We start from the raw sequence: 17,236 nt of genomic DNA on the forward strand, positions 1-17,236 counted from the left end.
AAAACAGGGTGTGTATACAAGACATAAAATGAGGATGGGATTTATTTAAATAATTGTATTGCTCTAATTAGATAACAAGGGACAATCTGTTTCTAAATATGCAGAAGCACATCAGCGCTGCAACTAAAGGAGCACATTTTAAGATGAACACCCTGAGAAAATTGAAACCCTTCATACCCGCAAATGACTATAAACAGGCAGTTCAAACTCTAGTAATTCCTAGAGTTGACTATGGGATTATCGCTCTCTGTGGCCTTCCCACATCAACGACCGCTCCGCTAAGAGCCTCAATCAATACAGCCGCTAGACTCATCACAGGCACCAAAAGAAACTGCCACATTTCCCCTGACCTTCGTGTCCTCAACTGGTTATCTTTTGAGGCCAGAATCCATTTAAAAATCGCCTGTATGAAACATAAGGCAATGCATCACAAAACCCCGCGATACCTAGCGGAGAAACTAGTACTATCGGGTGGTAGCAGATCTACCAGGAGTTCTGATAATCTTCTGCTTAAACCACAATGTTTCTCAAAGAAGAAAACATACAATCGTACCTTCTCAGGAATGGCTCACAGGATTTGGAACACCTTACCGCCAGAAACAAAACTTATCCGACAGCTGCTTTTTACAAAAAAGAAGTGAAATTGATTCTCCTGTCCAAATTCACTTGAACTTTTTTATACACTCTTGTAGATATGTGCTAATCTCTAATAGTTACCAATACTGTATTCACATAATTCATTGTATTTATATGTATATGTCATTCACCTATATTTGCCCTGTAAAGCGCTATGATACACGCAAGGATAGTGTTCGCAATGCACAAAACCGTCAAAATAAACCATTCCATGGCCTAGCAGCTAATACTGTGACCTTTTCACAACTTAGGGCCCGACCAAATCGATTCCGGAATGCTTTATGGATAACTCGGATCAGGGAGTCTTAGCGACTGAGTACGAGGCATCTGGATACTGCCGGATACGATTCGGTCAGGATCCTATTGACTTCAATGGGAGCCTGTGTTCCGAACGAGAACACAGTCTCCCATTGAAGAAAGGGGCGGTTTGGAAAAATCATGCACCCTGCGGCGGGCACCCCATGGTGCCTGCCACATTGTGCATAGTTGGAAAGGGAGGTCCCTTGAGTAACCCAAAGGCCCGATTTGGAGGGCCCCGGGTGAAGGGGGGCCTGCTACAAGCCCCCAAAGACAGGTTCCGGCAGCCAATTTGTTCTGGAGAAACATATTTGGAACGGCTGTCCAAATCGGTCATCGTACACGCTCGTTCAGAAACCGAGTCCATAGAGCTGTACGATTCAGCTCCAACAGACGCAAGCTGTTCAAATGCCTTTCAGAACTGATTTGGCACAGCCCTTCTGGTTTCCAGGCATCTGACTTGGTCGTTTGGAAGTGTGTACGATTCAGTCGGAAACAAGGGCTCCAGATCGGATTCGGAGAACCCGAATCTGATTCGGAGCCCTTCCAAACAACATCAGAATCGACCCCTTAGAAGGATGTAGCATTAGTCATCATATGAACATTACAGAGTACATGTTTGCAAACGTAAACCACTTATATTCAACATACAACATTACAGACATTCTGATTTTATCATAAATAAACTTTGATTTCTGAAGCAAATCACATCAATTTTATAAAATGACAGGGATGGGCAACATACAAAATTAAAAACAAAAACATTTCATAACATAGCATGATATTAAGATACATCAATGCATAGCTTGACATATGTGAAATTGTGATAGGAAGGAGAGAATGAGCAAGATAACATTGCAATACTATTTTCACAAAACAAAAAAAGACATCATAGTATTTGTAATCAATTTAATTAAACATTAACAACACTTTCAAATTTGTAAGTTAAACATACCTAGTGAAAATATGCTGTTAAAAAGAAAAGACATTTGCAACCAAAAAATATATATATGCAATATATTATTTGCTGCAAAAAAAAAAAAGTAACATTACACATCATATGAAATGTTATGGATGTTGAAACCTTAAATATTTTATTGAACAAACTACATCAAAACAAAGAAGACAACACATTTTTTCTCTCTCTCTCTCTCTCTATATATATATATATGTATATATTATCTACTGGCGGTCGCCAGTAGATAGTTATAGTTACAACCTAGTTTCCATAGGAAATCTCAAAATTCTATTTTGAATAACTTTGGCGCCGGTGGACGAATCCTCACGAATTTTTCAAAACTAATGTTCAGTTCCTACCCTGAAAGTCTCGGGGTGATTCGTCAAGCGGGGGCCGAGAAAAAAGGGGGGTCCCAAAACTCGTTTTCCCCATGCATTTTTCCATAGGACCTTTAGACACAGCTACAGCCCGAACGGCTGAACAGAATTACTTGAAATTTGGCAGAGAGGTAGCCATAAGGTCAAGGAAGTGCCTTTTGCAGGTCTGGTGTAAATCTGTTCAGTATTTCCTGAGAAAATAGCATTTAAAAGCATATCAATATCTATACGCGCGCACCGTGCGCGCACCCTGCCGTGCGCGAGCGCAATTCTGATTGGTTGTTAGATGTCGGTAAACATTCGAATCGGTCGAAACCAGGAAGTGTCGGCCGCCATTTTGTCTCTCGCAGTCTGAGGGGGTGAAAATCAAAGGTGGAGAATGCGAAAAGGGGGCAGAGTGGACAGTTCCTGGCCCCCTAGCCTTGGTCAGGGGGTCACAGAAGGACCCCCAAGGGAAAAAAAACAATTTTTTTTTTTAAAAATCGCGAGGTGCGCGCACCCTGCGCGCACTGCGAACTGTGGGCGCTCGGTGCGCAAAGCGCACCGAGTGCCCACAGAGCGCGCACGGTGCGCGCACGGTGCGCGCACGGTGTAAAACCTTTACGTACAAATTCACTGAAAAAACCATAGGTTTCACACACGTTATAGTTACGAATTAGCATTTAAAAAACCTTGCAAATTCACTTAAAAAACCATAGGTTTCACACATGTTATAGTTAGCTGGACATTTCACTCGTAAAAAACCAATGAAATTCCCCCGTTATAGTTACTGCAGGCAACCATAACTCACGCGACCGCAATCCTCTGCTGATGACGTCAGATATTACATCACTGATGACATATGTGTCTTTCTGAAAAATAAATATTTGTAATATATGTATAGCTAAAGATTAATGGAAGAAGACATGGGTAAATAAGTGTCTAAATACAGTGATGTAATATCTGACGTCATCAGCAGAGGATTGCGGTCGCGTGAGTTATAGTTGCCTGCAGTAACTATAACGGGGGAATTTAATTGTTTTTTTACGAGTGAAATGTCCACCAGCTAACTATAACGTGTGAAACCTATGGTTTTTTAAGTGAATATATATATATATATATATATATATTCACTGAAAAAACCATGGGTTTCACACACGTTATAGTTAGGAATTAGCATTTAAAAAACCTTAGAAATTCAATGAAAAAAACAAAGGTTTCACACATGTTATAGTTAGCTGGACATTTCACTCGTAAAAAACCAATGAAATTCCCCCGTTATAGTTAGTTCAGCTAACTATAACTCGCGCGCCCGCAATGCACTACTGATGACGTCACATATTACATCACTCATGACATGGTCACTGACATCACTCATGACATCACTGATGACATCTCAAATGACATCACTGATGACATCACTGATGACATCATCCAGTGAATGTGTGTTTTTCTGAAAATTAAATATGTTTTATATATGTATATCTCAAGGTCAATGGAAGAATAAATGGGTATATAAGTGTCTAAATGGATGCTTTGTTTTTCAAAAATTTATTGTGTAACTGACTGATTAAGTGTATCATAGTGAATACATGGCTTACTGAGTAATGTTTAAATATGAAAATATCTGTATCAGTCTCTCACTTTGTGTATAAGTGGCTGCATGGGTTGGTGAGTAGCTTCATGGGTGTCCATATAGGTTATTAGTTGTTTTTTTGAGTATCAGTCTGAGTGTCTGTATGGTTCGGTGGGGGGTATTATGTAGTGCATAGGTGCATGAATGAGTGATTCACTCTTTGTATGTGTTGAAGACAGCATGTGTGCAGGACTGTATGGGTGGATGAGTGTGTGTATGGGTGTGTTAGTGAGTGAATGACTGTCTCAATAGTGTCTTTATGAGTAACTACATATCTATTAAACTAGTATATGTGACTATTGGTGTATATAAGTGAGTATATGTGAGAGTGAGAGATTGAAAGAGTTCCTGTATGAATAAGTATGTGTTTCTATAAGTGATTGTTTATAAGACTAAGTATGTGTAAGTTTCCGTAGAAGTAAGTGTGGTGGTGTGTGTATAACTGTATAAGCTAATAAATGTATGTTTGTTTCTTTATTAGCATGAGTGAGTATGTGTGAGTAACTCTATGGATGAGTGGCATTGTGTAACAGGATGTATAGGTGTATGAGTACATATGATGAGTGAGTGCATGTATGAGTGACTGTATAGGACTGTTGGTGAATGAGTGGATGTGTATGTGGTTCTTAGAATTACTTAAGAGGTTCTTGTAACTGGTATTGGTATGTCCATTGTTTTGAAAATTTTAGTCTCTATTTTTGAATGTGTGTATCAAAGGTTATATTAGGGGAAGAGGAGGTCTGCCACTCTATCACAAGGATGATGTCATCAGTCATGTCATCAGTGATGTCATTTGAGATGTCATCAGTGATGTCATGAGTGATGTCAGTGACCATGTCATGAGTGATGTAATATGTGACGTCATCAGTAGTGCATTGCGGGCGCGCGAGTTATAGTTAGCTGAACTAACTATAACGGGGGAATTTCATTGGTTTTTTACGAGTGAAATGTCCAGCTAACTATAACATGTGTGAAACCTTTGGTTTTTTCATTGAATTTCTAAGGTTTTTTAAATGCTAATTCCTAACTATAACATGTGTGAAACCCATGGTTTTTTCAGTGAATTTGCAAGGTTTTTTAAATGCTAATTCCTAACTATAACGTGTGTGAAACCCATGGTTTTTTCAGTGAATTTGCACGGTTTTTTAAATGCTAATTCTTATTTTTTATTTATTTTTTTCAATTTTTTTAACATATTTTTATTTTAATTTTCTATCCTTTTTTAAAGACTATGGTTAAATTTTAAAAATTCTACAATATATTTTTTTTTTTACCATTTTTTTAAACTAAACAGGTAAGATTTATTAGTATAACATAGTGGGTTTTTTTTCCCCCTTTTTTTTTTTTATTATTTTTTTAACGTGCGCGTACGGTAAGCGCACGTCGTGCTTTCATAACGTTAGATTTCTACGCTGTTTGCGTTCATTTACGCAATTTGCGTAGACGTACGTCACGCGCGCGCAGCGCATAACACGTACGCTGCACGCGCATGTTACGCGGAAGTGAAGGGACGTGCCTGTTTTGCGCATGCGCGCGTGCGCGTGTCTTTTTTACGCGCATGCGTACTTTTACCGTAAGCGCTCCGTAAGCGTAACGTACGCGCACGGTGGGTCATGTGATCATGAAACACAACTTTTGATTGGTTGAAACTACTTTCAGTTCTAGAACTCTCCTACACCACACCCATTCCCCTCATTTCTGCTTGTGATCCCTTAGGAGAAGGAGCTGAGTTGTCTTTGTGATACGATGGCAGAACAGCAGAACTCTTCTGAGAGTGAGGCTAGCAGCACTACCTTGAGGCAGAGAAGAAGGAAACAAAAGAACTCTTTCATATGGGAGTATTTTTCTTTTCCAGAGGGCAAGAAAAAGGTAAATGCACCCTTAGTGACTTGTAAGCTTTGTGGCCGTGTACTTTCAAGAGGGAATCCCAACAAGAAGTATTCCTTCGGGAATCACACCATGTTGAGACACCTTCAAGATGTACACGGTAGGACATTTGCTCGACATACTGAAGGTAACCCTTCAGTAAGTCAACCAAGCACATCCACAGCAGCTCAGCCTGGTCCATCATCTGCAGGGCCGAGTCCATCTTCGGCAGGTCAGCTGAGCCCTTCATCTGTGGGGGGAGCATCTCCTTTTTCTCGTCCTCTGGAAATCAACCATCGGTTTGCGAGGGTTTTAGTTCGGTGCGCCACTTGTCATGATCTAATTTGTCATAGGGAGACCAGTGTTGCCCTAGTGAACAATTTAATAGATCAGCACATTTGTCGTAACGACTAATATTCCCATTCTTTCTTTCCTCTGTCCCTGCTTGAACACAACAGCTCTTTTAAGAGCCAACCTTACCTTTCAACTTTTTTTTATATATTTTTTTTAACTTTTTTTTATTTTTTTTACCGTACGCGTACGGTACGCGTAATTTTTTTTTTTTTTTTTTAAAACCACTAAAAATCAATTATCACATTACAAGGTCCTTGAGAGACTACAATGAAAAACTGTAAATGTGATTGTGGAGAAGTGGAAAAAAGGGACCATGAAATTTTTGACTTACCATACCCACTCAAAAAATTATTTATTAATTTAAATTTAACTTTAATTGCTTTAAAAATGGTTCAAGTTTTCGAAAATTTTCTATCTCAATCTGAAAAAAAAGAAAAAAGTATTAATATTTAATAAAACATTTTATAATACAGTACACATATTTACATATTTTCCCCAAAAAATTTTTGCCTTTTTTTTGCTGTTTTCAGAATATATTGCATTTCACTATAAATTGTGAAAGCAATTGCATTCATCATTTAACAGCGGGCAAAAAAAAAATAACAATCTCAAAGATTGTTTTAAAAAAGCCCAGAATCTCTTTTTACTTAAACATAACATTATAGAAATGCATAATATTCTTAAAAAATATCATCTAATATCAATACTTATTTCTTTAAAATACCGTCTGACATTTTTGTTTCAGAAGTATAATCACAAAAATATATCTCAAATAACTCCACAATACATCTGGTTCCATTTCCTTTAGGCCAAATAGTAATTTTAAAATTCTTTTTTGATTAAATTTCCAATGTTAATCCAATAAAATTCTAAAGTTTAAATTGTACAGATCTCACCGATTCTCTGTAACATTTTGGTTTCCGAAAGCTTAATTAATAATTAAAAAAGTCCACAATACAATTGTTTACCTTTCCTCATGGCCAAATAGTAATTTTAAAAATCTTTTTTGAATAAATTTCCAATGGCAATCCAATAACATTCCAAAATTTAAATTGTGCAGATGTTACCGATTTTGTCTAAATTTTTGGTTTTCCAAAGTTTCATTAAAAATTTAAAAAGTCCACATTACAATTGGTTACCTTTCCATTAGGCCAAATGATAATTTGTAAAATCATTTTTTTTTAAAATTCCAATGGTAATCCAATAAAATGGTAAAATTGTTTTGTACAGATCTTGCCAAGTCTCTCTAAAATTTAGGTTTCAGGAAGATTAGATAGGAATTTGCTAAATCAAAAGGCAAACGTTGCTTGAAAATCAATTGGGAATCATTACACAGTGCCCAGCCTTTTTCACATTTAAGATAAACTGTGTAATGTCCAGAAGTATCAGTAGGTCCTTCATGGAAAATTATTGCAACTGTTACAAAAGTTTTTCCTGAAATTGATAATTGCTGTCCTGTAAACTTCTTTATTAAAGTATCCAATTTTGAACCATCAGCTTTACATCGTTGCATCATTAAAATTACATACTGTCCATATTCCTTTAAAATTAACGTTGAAAACATTTCAGATTGACACTCACCGCATTCCATGCTATGATTAGCATCTTTAACTAATTTAGCGAAAGTGACTGTTTTACTTTCTGGCAATGTTAAATAAATAAACCTTTCAGAATCAACATTAGAGCCACATGTATCGTAACAGTTTTCACAACTATGTTCCCATTTATAAGAGACACCAAACATATTTTCAATGGGAACCCCTTCTTCTTCCAGTACCTGAAGAAAAAACATCAAGAATTCCTGTGCGTCTTGCTGTACATTTTGAGAAAACTGTGTTCGTCCTGAACATACATCTAAAAGTTTTCTAATTTCAGTAGCACTTTCTATTTGAGTTTTATCATTACTCAGCTTTTGAAAAAGGAGACTCAACTCAGAACAGAATCTTTTTCTCTGATTTACTATTATCTGCTCTTGCACACTTTCCAGATAAAATGCAACATTCAGCACTACATTAGCGTAGCAGTTGACACCAGAGCTATTTTCAAAATGACATCCTACAACCTCTTCTTCATTTTCCTTTTTCTTTTTGCTTGCAATTACATCACTCCTCTTTTTTTTCCTCCTCTCTACATCTTCATTACAGATATTCTCATTTCTCCTTTTACGAGAAACTACACGTTTCTCCAACACAGGATACTGACCTAAATGAGGAGCATAGGTTCTTCTTAATCTATTATACTCCTTTACACAATTTGTATCAGCACTAACTTTTGAGTCATCAAAGTCTATCATGAATAAACCAGATAATGTTTTCACTCGTGACAAAGCTACATAAGCCATACCTTCTTTGAACACAGTTGAACCAATGTTCACAAAAGCACAATCTACAGTCAATCCTTGAGACTTGTGAATAGTTACAGCATATGCTAGAGAAAACGGAAACTGCTTCCTACGTACATATAAGTCTTTCACAAGCATGAAACGAACTGAACAACGACAAATATCTTTAACTTCTTCTATCTGATCAAATTTTATTTTTAAACATTCAATTCCATCTTTTTTCTGATAATTAATAAAACCCACAACTCTTCCCATAGCTCCAATAACTAAACCTTTTTCAACATCCAAATTTCTCCTTAAAAATACTCTACAGTTCATGCAAACATATAGATTTTTTTCTAATCCAGCTGTTTTGGAAATGTTCTTCTCTAGTGAATCCAATTTATTTTTCAGTGTGCCTGTTAATGTGATAGTAATTCTTCCATCCTCAATTTTGTCCACTGCTTCCAATTTCCTGATATCTTCCTTTTCCAATTTTAAAAGCTCCTCATTGAATATTGAGCATTCACGTAGAGTTGGCATTAAGCAGATGACACTTTTCTTTTCTGCAATGTTCTTGTATATCTTCTCTGCAACTATTTCTTCCTTTGGAAATAAATTATGTAGCAGCCGACTCTGTAATGCTTTTTTGCCAACTTCTGTGAGTAGTCCAATCCTGATATCTTTCAGAATACTTCCATATTCTTCATCGTTTGCTTGCCTCATATTAGTAGTAAGTTCCTTGTACTCAAAGAAGGACCAAATATTTGCATTACCGATGCTTCCCAATGACTTCTTTGTGTCTTCATGTGTCACAGTATTAAACACTGGTTGTCCTTTAACTGGAGTAAGTTGTAGAAGATCCCCAAAAACTATGACATGTTTTCCACCAAATAACACGTCATAGTCTGTCCTTAGAATTTGCTGCATTCTTAAATGCACAAAGGCAAGCATTAAGTTTGATACAATGCTCACCTCATCAATAATGAGAACTTGCATCTTCTTCAATACTCTTGAAACTTCCAAGCATGCTTCTCCAGTTAGCTTGTTGTATTGTATTTTGTTCTCATGCTCCACTGGTAACATTAGCAAACGATGTAAGGTGATTCCTTTTATGTTATATGCTGCTAACCCAGTTGGAGCAGTAACCACACTAGACAAAGTAGAATCCGTTTTTTGCTGTAGGTAGCTTCTGATGACTTTTATTAGGAAACTTTTTCCAGTTCCAGCTTGTCCGCTTACATACATCCTGATTGGATGAAATGATGTGCATGAGCACTCTTTTTTTTCATGTAGAAATCCGTGATCAATTTTGTTTCTGATCTCTTCATAAATTTGTTGCTGCTCTTCATTCAGTTGTCTTTCCAAATTTTGTAAGTCTATAAATTCTTCTTGAGCTTGATTCATAGCCGTTTCCACTTCATTCATGGCTATTGATGCTTCATTTTCAATGAGTGGTTGTCCTAGGGGATCTTGACTGAGTGTTCCTGAACTTTGGCTGTCTTGAGAACTGTCTCTAGCTACTTCTGCTGCAATTGTAGTTTCCTGTTCAATTTCTTCATTTAACATTTGCAGATAAGTTGTGAATGTACTGCATTGTATGCTGTCTTTGCAAGCATTAAATGAATCTTCATAGCTTTGAAATTCTCCCAGTAGTTCATCCTCTGTACGCCATGGTTTAAACAGCTGTAAAAGAGCCAAGTAGTAAAATTCCTTTTTGTCAGTAGTGTCGCAACTCAGCTTCCTGTGATTTATCAAACTTCCTTTTGTTTGCTTCACCAAACATCCTTCCTCACCAATGACTTTATATTTTCCATTGTTGATGTCTTCTGCGGCTTTCCGTGAATAAATGTAGTTCTGCAGCACTTCATAGAGACACATGTTCTCCAGATGATGACTTCTCTTGGGATAATATGTGTCCAACATGTTTGATTTCAAAATATCTGTACTTTCTGGGTCATTCTCGGCCAAATATTCAATTTCTCCAACAGATTTCAGTACCCGATTTCTCATTGCTGCAAGGCCTAAACTTGCCCAAATTATTCTTCTTGATTTCGAGTAGAGACTTGCAGAAGATAACCTATCTGAACATTCGTTGGATCCAATTTCTCGATGCGATACCATCTTTAAACTGAAACTGTACAGCTTCTTACTGACAGTTTTCTCGTGAGAAATCTCTGCCCACATTTCTTTCAATTCAGTTTTTTCAGATTTAGTAATGTAAGACGTTACATATCGAGCAACAGCAATGGAATTGTCAGCTACATACTGTATATCCATGTTAGCATTCCACATGGATAAAATGACTGGGTTGTAGTCATTTATATTTTTTGATTCTTCTTTTCTTTTTAGGTTGTAGGTATTCTTAGGTGATTTTCTTGTGATAGTATGTCTCACAGATGACATAAAACTGTTTACTCTTCCATTTGAAAGAACAGGTCTAGGAAATCCAAATCGACATTTAGTGTAGTATTTATCTTTGCTCTTGTATTTCCGTCGACAGTATTTTCCACACCGATGACTTTGGAAACGTAAAACTTGCTCCTTTAACTTTTTCTCTTCTGTGCTTTTTGGTATAGCACATGTTGCATATTCTTCAATGTAAGATAACACTGCTTCATCAGTATCTGTTCCAAACTTTGGGGCATCCTTGATCCACAACAGCATATGAATATGAGGAGCACCTCTTGCCTGGTACTCTTTTCTCCAAAAGAAATCCAGTACTTCTCCTAGAGGTGGATTTTTTTTATTGCAGATGAAGGACATCATAGCCTCAAATCTATGATTGAAATATCTGCAAACATTAACCGGATCCAATGAGCACAGTTCTCCTGCTGTCTTGTATTCGATGTTTTTAATGTTTGAATTTGCCTCTCGTAGAAAATCCAGTAAATCATCCCAAGCGTACTCAGCACAGCTTAGGGTAAGGAACCATGTTGGTGTTCCTAAATTTCGTAACATGCATTTTAATTCACCATGGCGTCGGTACCAATATTCATTTGTCCCACGCTGACAAGCCATCAGATTGATCAGTTGTGTTTCCAAATGATCATCTCGGTGCTGCACTTTCTCCATAAAATCCTTAGCAGACACATTTTGTAAATGTACTCCACTTTTTAAAATGTGATTTACTGCATAAGATAGTGCAGACAAGTCGCTTTCAAATAAAAGATGGAACAAATAAGGAATACTTTGTCGAAATCTGGGATCTTCTGCATATAGTCTTGTAGTCCGATACTCAGATGCTGGAATCTGTTCTGGACGTTCATCGTATCGTCCTCCTTTTCCTTTAGGAAACAGCTGGGGAAAACATCGAGCTTCCAAGCTCTCCTCCCATACACTCACGGGAGTTCCTTTTGCTTTCTTCATCTGAAACAGATCAATATTGTCTCCCATAACTTCTTTTGAATGAAGAGGATGTATGCTAAAATGTTCATAAATTTCTTCTTCCTTTGACTTGTCCACTTTTTCAATTTGTCCAGTTGGTGTTTCTGTGTCTTCTTGTAAATCTTCTTCTTCTTCTTCTATATAAATTGATTCATACCATTTGTTATTCCTTTTCAAATACAAATTTGCTCTTTGTACTTTCCGTACATCTACCAGCTCCTGCCAAATCTTCTTATTCTTTGTAGGTACACCATTAACCAGAATAACTAATGGTTCAGTTTCCAAAGTATCTGCATCAATAGTTTCCATATTTTTTTTCAAATCCAAGGGCAAATACACCACTCTACCTTTTAAACCTCTCAGTAAATCTGAAGGAGGTAATTTACCAGTTTTGGGCTCCATACGTACTATGGTCTGGAACGGATGAACACATTGAATAAGTATAGACTCATATGTATTTAATTCAGAAAGTTTGGCAGGAATAACATCCAATTCTAAATTATTATGTACAGCTCTGGTTGGCATTCTATTTTCCTCTAACTTGTTGTAACAGTATTTACAACTACGCTGATCTTCACCCAATTCAAAACAATTTTCAAGAAATATATATGTGGCAAAATCCTTCCACTTATAATTATCTTCATTTTCACTCTTTCTGTAGAGATCAACATTCCTAGTTTGTTTTCTATAATGAGTTCTGCGGCAACAAATACAAGTTATATTTGGTCTTTCATTAGAGATTATTGCAAATTTTGTTATGTGATCATTAAATGTTTTACTTACAGAGGGCTCTACATTCTCTTCCACTTCTTCCTCATTTACTGTGTCCTTTTCTGCACTGTCTTGTTCAGGACCAAAGTAACAAAACTGAATTTCATCAACAACCTTCTCTACATCTGATACCGATCCACGGAACAGAGCCCTATTCAATTTATCTAACTTTATTGCTGGACTTTTAGCAAAATACAACCGTCTCACAAACTTTCTCATTTCAGTATGATGAACAGCCAGCATCCTAAAATGATGGAAAACACTATTACACACTTTTCTAGATAGACAAGCCAGAGAATGACCCTGCAAACCAGTATTCTCTCTCACTCTGCATGGATCTAGACTTTGAAGCACCTTAATCTTCTGTTTTACACTTTTTTTTACTATATTCTCTTAGAAACTCACGAAATTTATCAATAGATTCCTGACGCACAGTGCAAATACTACTACAATTCCAAGTGTACACTGGGGCTTTAGGACGTCTCCCCATAGCCTCATCCGCCATCACTTGTACCTCATCTCTTGGAACCATTATCTCCTTCTCCATTATGCAACCATTTTTCACTTCATAAGCACGACCTCTGGTGTCAACTGCATGCAGCAAACTATTACTTTGAAAATAACTCTCTTCATTAAAAAAAGGTTCACTACTTGAACTATGCATCCATTCTCCTAAAAACACTTTACAAAAGTTTGTTCTGTTCACTACTCTTTTCCTTTTGCTTTGTGATTTCAGTACATTAACCATTTTATCTAATGTACGCATCCTATTCAAAATTAAAATGAATAATTTCCTTTTTAATTCTAATGCCTTTGCTGCAATGGCTTCAATTTCTTTTTTTCTCTTGTAATATTTTGCCTTTTTCTTATATTTCTTCACATCCTTTATCAAATTGGACATAACTCTTCTCTGAAACATTTTTCTACGTATCTCTTTAAACGCTATTTTTCTGTTTAAGTTAATCTTTATTGTTGCAGAAGGTATATTTGCATTAACTAAATTCTCAATTTTTTCCTGTTCTTTTCTATTGAAAACATTCTTTCCAGTACAGACATTTTGTACATTTTTCCTTTTTTTGAAGATGTTCTTTAAAAAATCTTTTGTCTGCTTACCAGAAGATTTTCTCTTTTTCCCAACATGAGCATCTCCAACTAACTTAGGTCCTCCAGTTGTCTTCAAATATAGGTTTTTTTGTGGTCTTTCTTTAGTCTGGATTTTGTAGGCATCTTAAATTTTGTTCACTGCTCTTCAGCAATACCTGAAAAAAACTAAAAAAAAATTCCTTTATTTTATTTAAATATATTACTACATTTTTTATGATCTTTTCAAATCTTAAAATACTATAAACCCCTTTCCTATAAATGAAAATCACAATTACACCTTCACAAATTAAATATCTAAAAACAATTCCTGTGTGCACACAGAGTCATGCTTTGAAATTAGGCAGAAAACGAAATTTCTTTGCCAATTGCAAAGCATACTTTCTACTACTTTTTTGGCAAGTGATAAGTACTTTTACAGTCTGACACATTTTGAATCCACTTTTCAGATTCTGAAAACAGCACATGTCCAAACAGCTTTTTCAGACCAGCAACATGTGTAACCTGGGTGACTGACTACACTCCAGCAAGGGCAACCAGCCTTAGTGATGCTGAATGTATTTGCATTACTGATTGAAACCTCAAACCACACTCGGTTGTGAATACTGTGCATGTTTCCACAGGATAAACAGCTGGTGTGTGCTAAGAGTTTGCTTCTGCACAAAAAAAATAGGTCCCCCTTTCCATCTAATGCAAATGTAAAATCACCAGAGCAATACGCAATAAATCTCTGCCTGTAATTCCTCTTTGCACACAGAGTCATGTTTACATATTAGTCAGAATTCGCAATTTCTTTGCCAATTTGAAAGCACACTTACTACTCTTTTTTTTGGCAAGTGATAAGTACTTTTACAGTCTGACACATTATGAATCCACTTTTTAGATTCTTAAAAAAGCACATGTCCAAACAACATTTTCAGACCAGCAACATGTGTAACCTGGGTGACTGACTACACTCCAGCAAGGGCAACCAGCCTTAGTGATGCAGAATGTATTTGCATTACTGACTGCAACCTCAAACCCCACTTGGTTGTGAATACTGTGCATGATTCCACAGGATACGCAGCTGGTTGTGTGCTAAGAGTCTGCTTCTGCATAAAAAAATAACACCCCCTTTCCATCTAATGCAAATGTAAAATCACCAGAGCAATACCAAACAGCTTTCTCTGACCAGCAACATGTGTAACCTGGGTGACTGACTACACTCCAGCAAGGGCAACCAGCGTTAGTGATGCTGAATATATTTGCATTACTAAGTGCAACCTCATACCCCACTCGGTTGTGAATACTGTGCATGATTCCACAGGATAAGCAGCTGGGTGTGTGCTAAGAGTCTGCTTCTGCATAAAAAAATAGCTCCCCCTTTCCATCTAATGCAAATGTAAAATCACCAGAGCAATACCAAACACCTTTCTGAGACCAGCAACATGTGTAACCTGGGTGACTGACTACACTCCAGCAAGGGCAACCAGCCTTACTGATGCTGAATGTATTTGCATTACTGACTGAAACCTCAAACCCCACTCGGTTGTCAATACTATGCATGATTCCACAGGATAAGCAGCTGGCTGTGTGCTAAGAGTCTGCTTCTGCACAAAAAAATGGCTCCCCCTTTACATCTAATGCAAATGTAAAATCACCAGAGCAATACGCAATAAATCTCTGCCTGTAATTCCTATTTGCACACAGAGTCATGTTTTCATATTAGTCACAAAACGAAATTTCTTTGCCAATTTGAAAGCACACTTACTACTCTTTTTTTTGACAAGTGATAAACACTTTTACAGACTGACACATTATGAATCCACTTTTCAGATTCTGATAAAAGCACATGTCCAAACTGCTTTTTGAGACCAGCACCATGTGTAACCTGGGTAACTGACTACACTCCAGCAAGGGCAACCAGCCTTAGTGATGCTTAATGTATTTGCATTACTGACTGAAACCTCAAACCCCACTCGGTTGTGAATACTATCCATGATTCCACAGGATAAGCAGCTGGCTGTGTGCTAAGAGTCTGCTTCTGCACAAAAAAATGGCTCCCCCTTTACATCTAATGCAAATGTAAAATCACCACAGCAATACGCAATAAATCTCTGCCTGTAATTCCTATTTGCACACAGAGTCATGTTTTCATATTAGTCACAAAACGAAATTTCTTTGCCAATTTGAAAGCACACTTACTACTCTTTTTTTGGCAAGTGATAAGTACTTTTACAGACTGACACATTATGAATCCACTTTTCAGATTCTGATAAAAGCACATGTCCAAACTGCTTTTTGAGACCAGCACCATGTGTAACCTGGGTGACTGACTACACTCCAGCAAGGGCAACCAGCCTTAGTGATGCTGAATGTATTTGCATTACTGACTGAAACCTCAAACCCCACTCGGTTGTGAATACTGTGCATGATTCCACAGGATAAGCAGCTGGCTGTGTGCTAAGAGTCTGCTTCTGCACAAAAAAATGGCTCCCCCTTTCCATCTAATGCAAATGTAAAATCACCAGAGCAATACGCAATAAATCTCTGCCTGTAATTCCTATTTACACACAGAGTCATGTTTTCACATTAGTCACAAAACGAAATTTCTTTGCCAATTTGAAAGCACACTTACTACTCTTTTTTTGGCAAGTGATAAACACTTTTACAGACTGACACATTATGAATCCACTTTTCAGATTCTGATAAAAGCACATGTCCAAACTGCTTTTTCAGACCAGCACCATGTGTAACCTGGGTGACTGACTACACTCCAGCAAGGGCAACCAGCCTTAGTGATGCTGAATGTATTTGCATTACTGACTGAAACCTCAAACCCCACTCGGTTGTGAATACTATGCATGATTCCACAGGATAAGCAGCTGGCTGTGTACTAAGAGTCTGCTTCTGCATAAAAAAATACCTCCCCCTTTCCATCTAATGCAAATGTAAAATCACCAGAGCAATACGCAATAAATCTCTGCCTGTAATTCCTATTTACACACAGAGTCATGTTTTCACATTAGTCACAAAACGAAATTTCTTTGCCAATTTGAAAGCACACTTACTACTCTTATTTTTGGCAAGTGATAAACACTTTTACAGACTGACACATTATGAATCCACTTTTCAGATTCTGATAAAAGCACATGTCCAAACTGCTTTTTGAGACCAGCACCATGTGTAACCTGGGTGACCGACTACACTCCAGCAAGGGCAACCAGCCTTAGTGATGCTGAATGTATTTGCATTACTGACTGAAACCTCAAACCCCACTCGGTTGTGAATACTATGCATGATTCCACAGGATAAGCAGCTGGCTGTGTGCTAAGAGTCTGCTTCTGCATACAAAAAAATGGCTCCCCCTTTACATCTAATGCAAATGAAAAATCACCAGAGCAATACACAATAAATCTCTGCCTGTAATTCCTATTTGCACACAGAGTCATGTTTTCATATTAGTCACAAAACGAAATTTCTTTGCCAATTTGAAAGCACACTTACTACTCTTTTTTTTGGCAAGTGATAAACACTTTTACAGACTGACACATTTTGAATCCACTTTTCAGATT

The sequence above is a fragment of the Triturus cristatus genome, chromosome 8, assembly GCF_964204655.1.
Source record: "Triturus cristatus chromosome 8, aTriCri1.1, whole genome shotgun sequence".
Classification (NCBI taxonomy): Eukaryota; Metazoa; Chordata; class Amphibia; order Caudata; family Salamandridae; genus Triturus; species Triturus cristatus.